Source organism: Anarrhichthys ocellatus, unplaced genomic scaffold, assembly GCF_004355925.1.
Source record: "Anarrhichthys ocellatus isolate YVR2014 unplaced genomic scaffold, GSC_Weel_1.0 scaffold24, whole genome shotgun sequence".
NCBI lineage: Eukaryota > Metazoa > Chordata > Actinopteri > Perciformes > Anarhichadidae > Anarrhichthys > Anarrhichthys ocellatus.
This window is the reverse complement of record NW_022280054.1, coordinates 1,672,164-1,681,429: the sequence shown is the minus strand read 5'-3', so window position 1 is coordinate 1,681,429 and position 9,266 is coordinate 1,672,164. Positions and strand designations below refer to the sequence as shown.

Genomic DNA, 9,266 nt, shown 5'->3' with positions numbered 1-9,266 from the left:
GTGTGTGTGTGTGTGTGTGTGTGTGTGTGTGTGTGTGCGCGCGCACCAACATCCAGTTGGAAAACAGTGCAGTATATACAGCCTTGACTAGATGAGAAGAACTGCAGGTGTCGTATCTACAGAGCTGGAGTCCGCAGGTTAAAAGCACACCTGTGTCCCGACATAGTCATGCTCACAATACAGAGCAGATAGCCTAAACAAAAGAAACATGAATTGCTGCCCCTGGATATTGTTATATTATATATTGGCTAAAGAGAACATGTATCCAGCCTGTTAATCATCATTTGTATATCCTGTATCTACATGATACCTGTGCTACACACTGAGCAGGTTCATAGGCATTCAGTTATGATGTGAAATTCATACAATAGATACCTCTGACATCTAGAAGAATGTATAACTTTTTATCATTTTGTGTTATCATTAACTATGTTCTAAATTGTATATAGTTACTTTTGGAAGTCAACCAAAAGGGCTCTGCTATTGCAAAAGGTTGCTGTGATCTGCATCTCTGCAGACTGAATCGTTGTGACATGCTCGAAGTAGCCGCCTACTCAGCTGACAGAGGGTGTTACATACAGATAAGTATGGAGACCCACATTAGCACAAATGGCCGATATGAGTTTACACAAAAAAGTGCACACATGCATGCACACCCAGAACATTTTTTTTCATCCTATGTAACTCCCTGGTGATGAGCGTCTCTTGTGTGAAATAGGTCATGTTTGTGACCAGTTGTGAGCGTGTCTGGATTAAATAAAGTCAAGCACTCCTAATGTCCCTACGGACCTGGAGGCTAGCCAGGCTCAACATTCTCACAGATGCATTGCTAACATCTGCTTTACTGACCCCACCTATCATTTTCTAGGAATGTTCCTATGCATGTCAATCTACAAGTTCGTAAACATTTTGTGACGGTTAACTAACATACTCACTGCGATAGAGTGCAGGTTAGGCGTGTGTGCGTGAGTGGGCGAAAAAGCTGTTTTTTGTTGTTTTTTTATGCAATTTCCACAAAAGGAATGTCAAACAAAAGAGAAATAATGCAGTTCTGATTTTGTCCGTGGTCTGTCCGAGGGACATGTCAGTGCGAGTAGCAAACATACAGCTCAGAATTTAGTTTCAAGTGATGTGAGGATGCAGTGGTTCAAACTCATAACAGCAGCAGATAATCTCTCATGAGACTGACTGCCGTGCCCAAGCCCAACGGACAGAAACATTGAATATATGTGACGTTACAACTGCACAACACGGCTTGTTTCAACAGCCTGTGTACTGGCAGTCGAAGTGCAGCATTTCACACACAATAGATCTGGTCATTTAGGGAATACATTTACTCTTTCCGCAGACCTATAAAAACACCACTGCCTGAGCTAAACTAGCCTTAGTGAAGCAGTCCAGTTGTAGAGCACTCAGACAGCAAGTCTCCCAGTTCACCCTGAGGCCTGGCGCCTGGTGCGCATGACCAGCAACATACCACTGTCTCGAGGCCCAGGGCGGTTTAGGGCTGAGGCAGAGATAGGTTAGGGCCTGCGTTGCATCTGCCTCTGACCCTGAGACATTAGGGCAAGCAGAATATGAGAAAGAGAGAGTTTGAGGAGGTAAAAGAGATGCAGGAAGGAGTGGAAGGAGTTGGGGGGGGGGGGAGGAGACTGAGGGCGGGAAGTTAGGGCACATGGAGAGGATGGGGGTATAGAGAAGAATGGGTATGAGGGGAAGGGGAGAGGAGTCAGTGGCCTGGGTCATGTGAGCTGCACATTGGAATCCCCTCAGGGAAGAGGGGGTAGGGCGTGGTGAGGCCTGCATGAGTTAAGGGTCAGGGTCTGACCCTTCACATCTCTCTCTCTCCCCTGCCTATTCACAAACAGCACTACAGGGAGGACATACCCAAATACCGCATGTCCATTTCCCCTTTGCCTTTTCTCCTTCCTTTCCCCGACAAGCATTTACAAATCTATTGGTTGAAAACAGTGAAAACACAGTTAAGACAGCCAATCTTGGCCTGGCTGAACCAGCCATTTCTAGGTCATCGACTTGTCTCACGGACAAGAGAAGCCAAGGAAGATAGACATCTGTAGGGTATTGGGAGTGCAGCCTGAAGCTAATGCTAGGGCGGTAGGGCGTGAAGTTCACCATAACACGTGCTACAAAGGGCAGCAGGGAAGAGGCTGTGTTCACTGCTCATAAGGAGAGACCATGTAGCCTTCACTGGGTGGCTGCATTCCTTTCATAGCAGAGCAAGAAGGAAGAGTCAGCCCGGGAGTAATTGTCAGTCAGGTCTGTTTTGACATGGCAAAATAAATCCTTATTGCTTTGACGTATTAGCCTAAATGAGTGCACATGGACTGAATGAGATAACCATGAGGGTAAGCTGGATCTCATACAGAGTAAGAGGAAAATCCAAAATAAACGCAAAAGATCGCCTGCATGGTTTCCCAGCAAGCCCTCTGGTTGTACAGTATTATACACTCAGGAAGGCTGGGAGTTGACAGAAACAATGGTCATGAAATAGTCATGAAGCAGTGTGATGGTGATGATGATAATGACAGAGCGGCAGCGAGGGAAAAACTCTCTCTCCCTTATTCTCTAAGGCTTGGGACTGGCTAGCCCTCCCTTTGCTGCAGTCCAAAACACGTTTTCCCTCCCCCTTTTCACTCCTTCTGCATGATGTAAGTCTGCAACCAGTCGTACTTCCTCTCTCCTCCACCTTATTATTTTTCTGTGTCTCCTGCGCTCAGCCACAAACATTACCCTCATCATATAGATTTCCCATCTCCATCTGTCAAGATTTTTTTCATTCCAACTCTTCCCCGTCTCCAACACTCTATCCCACACCCTCCCCCCCTTATGCTCCTCCTCTGGAGACTTGTTGTCCATTAGTAAAAAAACGAGGGTCGTGGGCAGGGGATTGGGGTGCGGGGGTCAGACTGTGCTCACTTCACAAGGGTATAAACACACAAATGAATGTACAGAATAAAACATGGACGATGAGTCCAAAACAACGTAATGAAGATATATAGCACATAACGGCTGATGCACACACAACCATAACAATTAATCAAAGAATATATATTTAAGAGTCTGGCTCTACACCACATTTAACACGCTTTACATGAAATGCTCTGTGGTGCAGTGTGACTCGGTGTATTTGCTAAAACAGAAGTAATTTGTCTCTTCCGCAAATGCAGCACATCAATCTAGCACTCACCAAACAGGAAATACAAATATCCTCCGTGTTTCCATTAGAGAGGAAACGGTATGAAAATTTCATATCAGTGTCATAATGACCATAAGAAAATAGTTTTCAGTATTATCGCCGTATTGTTTCAAATGTGCTGAAACATTCAAATAGTACTGAATACACACTGAAATCATTTCACCAAGTTTTATATTGGAAAAAAATTAAATTAGCAGCACTACACACTAACCAATACCTTAATCAGAGCGCTGTCATTGGCCCTCCGCCATGTTTTCATTGACGTAAAACAAACCCTCGGTGCATGCTGCGCCTGTTAACTTTGGTTGATGGACAGTATTCACCATGACCAACCAAACCACCTGAGCAAATCCAACAGTAATGAATTATTCTTATGAGAAGAAAATACTTTGAAGTACCACAAAAGCTCAGCACAGCCTGAACCTATGTCCCTTCCATTCATTTAGCATGTTTTGCGTCACACAAAATACATATCTGCCCACAAACACACAGAGATATTACACACAGAGATATTAGGTCCTGATCCAGGAGAGCTGGTCAGTTGTGACTGGGATGATGGGCACCATGGATTACCTGCAGCTATTCCCATCTTTCCATTTGCAGGATCACAAGTGGTGCAGTCTGAGCATTAGCATGATCTGATGGCACGGTGATATAACCACATGCAGATAACAAATCCCCCTTTACGGCCGCTCTATCACACCACTGACAAAGTGTGCACACAGACCCACTGACACAGAAACACACACGTGTGCATGAAGTGAACAATTAGCTATTCCATATCTTCTAATAAAATTCATTTTACATACAGTTTATGTTATGTATTCCACACCTGTCTGCTGCGGCCTACGTCTTCAGTGTATTATAGTTTATAGTAACCTAAAGTGAAGCTGCCATGTAGCTACTTCCACTTCCCCCCTCTGCAGTGCCTGGCACTGCAGAGATAGAGGGACAGTTACTGACGGTCCCCCTGAGGAGAAAGGTGGACAGACAGACAGAGGGAGGAAGGAAGGATGCAGGATAAGAGCAGAAAAAAAAGGATGCAAGGGACAAAGACTGCAAACAAACATTCAGTCAGCAACGGAAAACGCAGCATATCAGGAATAAGACAAAAGGAAGAGGGCAGAGAAGATGAAATTCAAGACTGAAGAGTTCACGGAGTGGAGACGGACGAAAGAGCAAGGTTTAAGTCAGATAAAGAAAGGCTGCCCATTCTTTCAAGATCCTATTTAGAGAGTGGAAGGAGAGAGCGGTAAGGGCAGAGGAGGAGTGTGTCACTGTGGTGAAACCTCTTCAATTGTACCAGAAGGCCTCACTGATAGCACAGCTAAATATAATGTGCAGGAAACATCGACAATGACAGCTATACATTTGGTACTAGCACCAATAAAGTGAGAGGTCACAGTGTTTCTGCAGCCGCAACTTAGCTAACCGCAACAACAGTTCTCCGACCTTCACGTGCTGCTTTGTTTGATTACCGTCACTATAGCTTTAATCTGTTCACTTTCACCGGATGTTGAATTTTCTCTTTGATGCAGACGGAGCCTGAATCATCGGTGGATTGATTGTTTTTGTTGAATAATAGAAAATTAATTGGTTCATTGTTGAATTCATTTATCAGACAAGATGAGCTGAACATCTCTGCGTCTCAAATGTGAGGCTTTGAGGTTTTATATAATTGTAAATTTAATAACTTTGGGTTTTGGACTGTTGGTCCGACGAAACAAGCAAGGAAGAGAGCATCTTTGGTTTGGGAAACTCTTGTATGATCTCGTTTAAAATCAAAAAACAAAACGTTCGATAGCAAAGCTGCATGGGATATGTGGAACCAAACACTGGTAGATGGAAACATTTGCTCCAGAAACTCCCTGTTCAACAGGCTACACAACCTAAACAACAACAACAACAAGTGTTGCTTTATATGCACGGTCAGAAAGACAGACAAGCCTGTGTTTTCCTTTGGCACAAAAGCTCATCTGTGGGCCTCTGCTCTCCCTCCCACTTAATTCCCTCTGCCGGGCATGAACTGCCTTACTCATTTATTTCGATGCCCCCTGGCCCTCGTCTAATTCTGCCTATATTTCCCGTCTTCCTCCGTCTTACCATTTCTCTGCTGTGCTCCGTCTCTCTCTCAGCAGTAGCACCCAACCTCGTGGCCCAGCCCCTTGTCAGACTATAGCAGACCGTGTGCTGCCGGTGTTATTAGCATACATCTGATCCCTGCTCCCCTGCCTGTCAGCACCAGCACAACTGTATACACACATTCAGACATCCAATACAGCTGTCCCCGTCCTCCCAGCCAAACTCGATGCAACAGCACAAACAAACAGCTACAATACAGAAAGATATAGACCGTACGCAAATATGTCCAATGCGCTCAACAGTTGTGTGGTTAAATATGACGGCATTTTGCCCTCTTCCTAGAGGAGAGGGATTCGGGGGCGGGTCTTCAAACCCAGCTGCTAAATCTTCCACCTGAGTGAGCCTCCGATTGTAGATACTACTGTAATTGGTTTGACAGCAATGGTGTGTGTGTGTGTGTGTGTGTGTGTGTGTGTGTGTGTGTCTTTAAAGAACTGGGGACTCCCATCATATCGTTTGATGAATATTTTCATATCTATGCTTGTTTTTCAAACAAAAAAATTCTATATTCATCTGTGTTAATATACGTGTTCATGTCTTGGTGCATTAGTGTGAAGTGAACATTGCGTAGAGCACATTCTCTCCGTTTACAAATAAAATTAGGCCGTGCATAATAGATTTCCTCTATAAAAAGAGCCTGTAAACCAGAGAAGGAGTCGTGCTCTCATACTGCTGAAGGGATATTACAGCAGAAAAGTTGCTGAACAGAAACTTAACTACTGCAGATACATCTGCACTCTGACCTCTGTGTGGAAAGGCTTCATGCAGTCAGAGTGTGTCTTGATAAAACATAACTCCATATTTCATAAATTTCCAATAACTCGACAAAGTGACTCGCACTTACTCAAAGCCTCAATTCCACTCCCAGGCAGACAAAGCCATCCACATAAAACACTATGATTTGTGAGGGACAGACCGATTGCGGGCATTACCTTTAATTTAATTGTCATTATCAAACTATTTTTAGTGGAGTGCTCATTATGTGCTCGAGTGGGTTTCTGTCTAATAGATATGTTATCTGTGATCTACTGCTGGGAGGGAGGGTTGTGATGGACTAAACTCACGGCACAGTCTTGATTGCAACAATAACTTGATTGCAGCCGCACAGCTTTCATTGTCTTACAAATGACAGAAGGTTTCCATCGTGCAGCATATGGGCTGCGTTCACTCATGTGTTCTGCTAGGGCTCCCCCCTAATGCTCGATTAGTCGACTAATCGTTGGTCTTGGTCGACTAAGGTTTCTTTAATCGATCAGTTATATTTGCTGCATTATTTCATGCCGAATGACTCATTTCCAAGATACTTTTGAGAACATAAAGTGGTGCTTTTGTGCGATTCTTTGTGGTATGAGAGTTAAGTCGACTAAGAATGTCTTTGGTCGAGGACAGCTCTATCTTTTGCATCCCGTGCTTTAGAGTGGTGGAAAGATAGGGTAGAATGAATCATGCAAAATGGCTGCTGCTTGGATTTGACTTTAAATACCAGTTGCCAAAATATACACAACCATATTTCATTTGCACCCATTTAAAAGTGGCAGTACCCCACTAGCTAGAAAAATTCTCTATTTGGCCTTTTACTTGACTAGACTCCCACAATAAATCAAATCATGATTAAGCACGATTAGCCAAAAGCATAAAAGGAGCTTTATTTAACATTCTGAACATTAATATAGCAGCAAAAAACAATTAGCTATGTAAAGACATCGTGTAGTAATGTCTACCTGAGCAGAGAATGAAGTCCCTTTGCCTCCGTGTGTGGTTTTATACAAGCTTCTCCTTGCTTTGTTGACATAGCCATGCTTTTCGCGTGGGTTAGGTTAGCCTGCCCCACTGGTTAGCTAACGGCCGCTGCTCTGCACTGCTCTCATATATCGCCGTTGACACGACGAGCTGTCGCGAGGCAATCGAAATATTCCCAATCTTTGATCTTGCACGTTAAACGTAGGCACACAATGTTGTATATCAAATAGAGAGCCTTTAATAACCTGCACCATCTGCCGAAACTCATCAGCCAAGATATATTATACTAAATACACGGGATTCAGAAAGACTTCTCCATTTGAATATTTATATCTCTGAAGGATAATGTTGCTTAAAGTTTTTCCATCTGGGCTTGTAACCCCGAGGCTTTGTATATAATCAGACATTATGATCCCAACAGGGAGATCTACCAGTCCAGAGATCACACAAACTGTTACTAGGTGACAGATGGTCATCTCACACACACACACAAACACTCACACCCAACACCTACATCAGTTGCTCCACCGTAGATACGGCACGTTCTCATCTCTCACATACACACTCCTTCTAACTCGCCTGCTGTCTGCTTAAATAGAGAAAGTGTTTTTGTCTCTTCCATGCCGGGAGAGATGTTCAGGCACCGCTGAATCTTGAGACCAATTAAATCAGAAAATGACAGAAATTAAGGGACAACATTGGGCCAAATGGGAAATGCAAAATGATATAAAGCAATTCCTACCGAAGCTCAGAAACAGTGTGAAAACGCCGTCTTCCAGGAGCCACTGTGCATCACTGCGAGGCAGTGAACGCCGCGTTGGATGTGGCCTGTTCTCGTCATGTTCTCCTGTGTGGAGCCTACGTGCTAATGGGCCGGTCTGAGCGGCAGTATCCTTATGGCATTATCACACCCTGCCAGTCGCACAAACTAGACAAACTAGTCAATAGGTGCCACGTCCACTTGCATCTCAAGTCAATCCCCTCAATCATTCACTGCCCTGCGGACGGCTAATAAAGCATTCAACAGTAATAAAAGGTGCGCCTCGACACTACACTGCACTGCCAGCTGCTTTTGACAGGCTCTCTGGTAGTTTAAAGCACAAACCTGATTCAAACAAGAGCAGTAGACTAAACAATCACTGGCTTTGTTTGTGTAATTATTTTGTCATTGAATTGTACCCACAAACTGATCGACCCATCTAGCGATGTTGGCAAAACACAGCTCGTTATTATAAAGTGGATTCGAAAACTACAAATGTTTTTTGAAGGCATGTATGTGTTTGTAGACACCGGAGCAAATTGTGTTTTTTATTTTGAGCGGCACAAAGAGAAAGAAATTATTTTCCAACAGTAAATGCAATTTTTCAAGAACTCGGGTGTCCCAACCTATAAAAGAGAGAAATTAAATAATCCAAAGAAAAGAACAAAAGTCTGTTGGATGCAGATGTATTGCGAGGGCGAGCGTCTGGTATCATGCATGAGGAACTGAAAGATACTATGAGAGGACAAGAAGAGTTTTGAGCAAAGTAAGGTAAGAAGGGGAGAAGGAGAGAGTTAGCATCTGGGGGAGGAGGTTAACACAAGCAGCTTCTGGTAAGTGCTTAGCACTTGCGGTCGGCTAACGGTACACAGACAGGGCTACTTTACGATTGCTCATCCGCACTTCTTGCTGCTGCCGCCCCGACAAGCCTCAACATGAAAGAAATAAGCCGCTGTTAAAGAAGGCTAGACAACCACTTTCTCTACCTCTTTGCCGTTCACCTTTCCCACGGTCGTCTCCGCTGCCATTCAATTGTTATTATGCTCCTGTTGTTCTTCTCTTTAAATTGTTCTCTCATTTCTCTCATCTCATATCGCACAGTTGCATCATGCCCTATAGGAGCAGGATAACCTTACAGAGAATAAAGAGGTACATAGCACACTAAAAGAAAGGATGACGCGGAGAAAAAAGGAATGAAGAGCCCCAGAATGAAGCGGAGGACCGCTGCCAACTATGGGTGAGTCACTGCAGAGAGACAATTGGAAACACCTGAACCTGCCACAGTGTAAATTAAAGATAATGACTTTTTACTGGTTGCCACAGTAACCAACTGTTGGCACAAAAGCAGATGGCCGCAAAGACACACACACACACACACACACACACACACACACACACACACACACA

General features: G+C 44.0%; 1 protein-coding gene across 2 annotated transcripts in view; it reads right to left on the bottom strand.

Annotated features, from left to right (window-relative positions):
- arhgap35a (Rho GTPase activating protein 35a) overlaps window positions 1-9,266 on the bottom strand; it is a 73,303-nt gene that overhangs the window by 36,051 nt on the left and 27,986 nt on the right. The window lies entirely within an intron of this gene.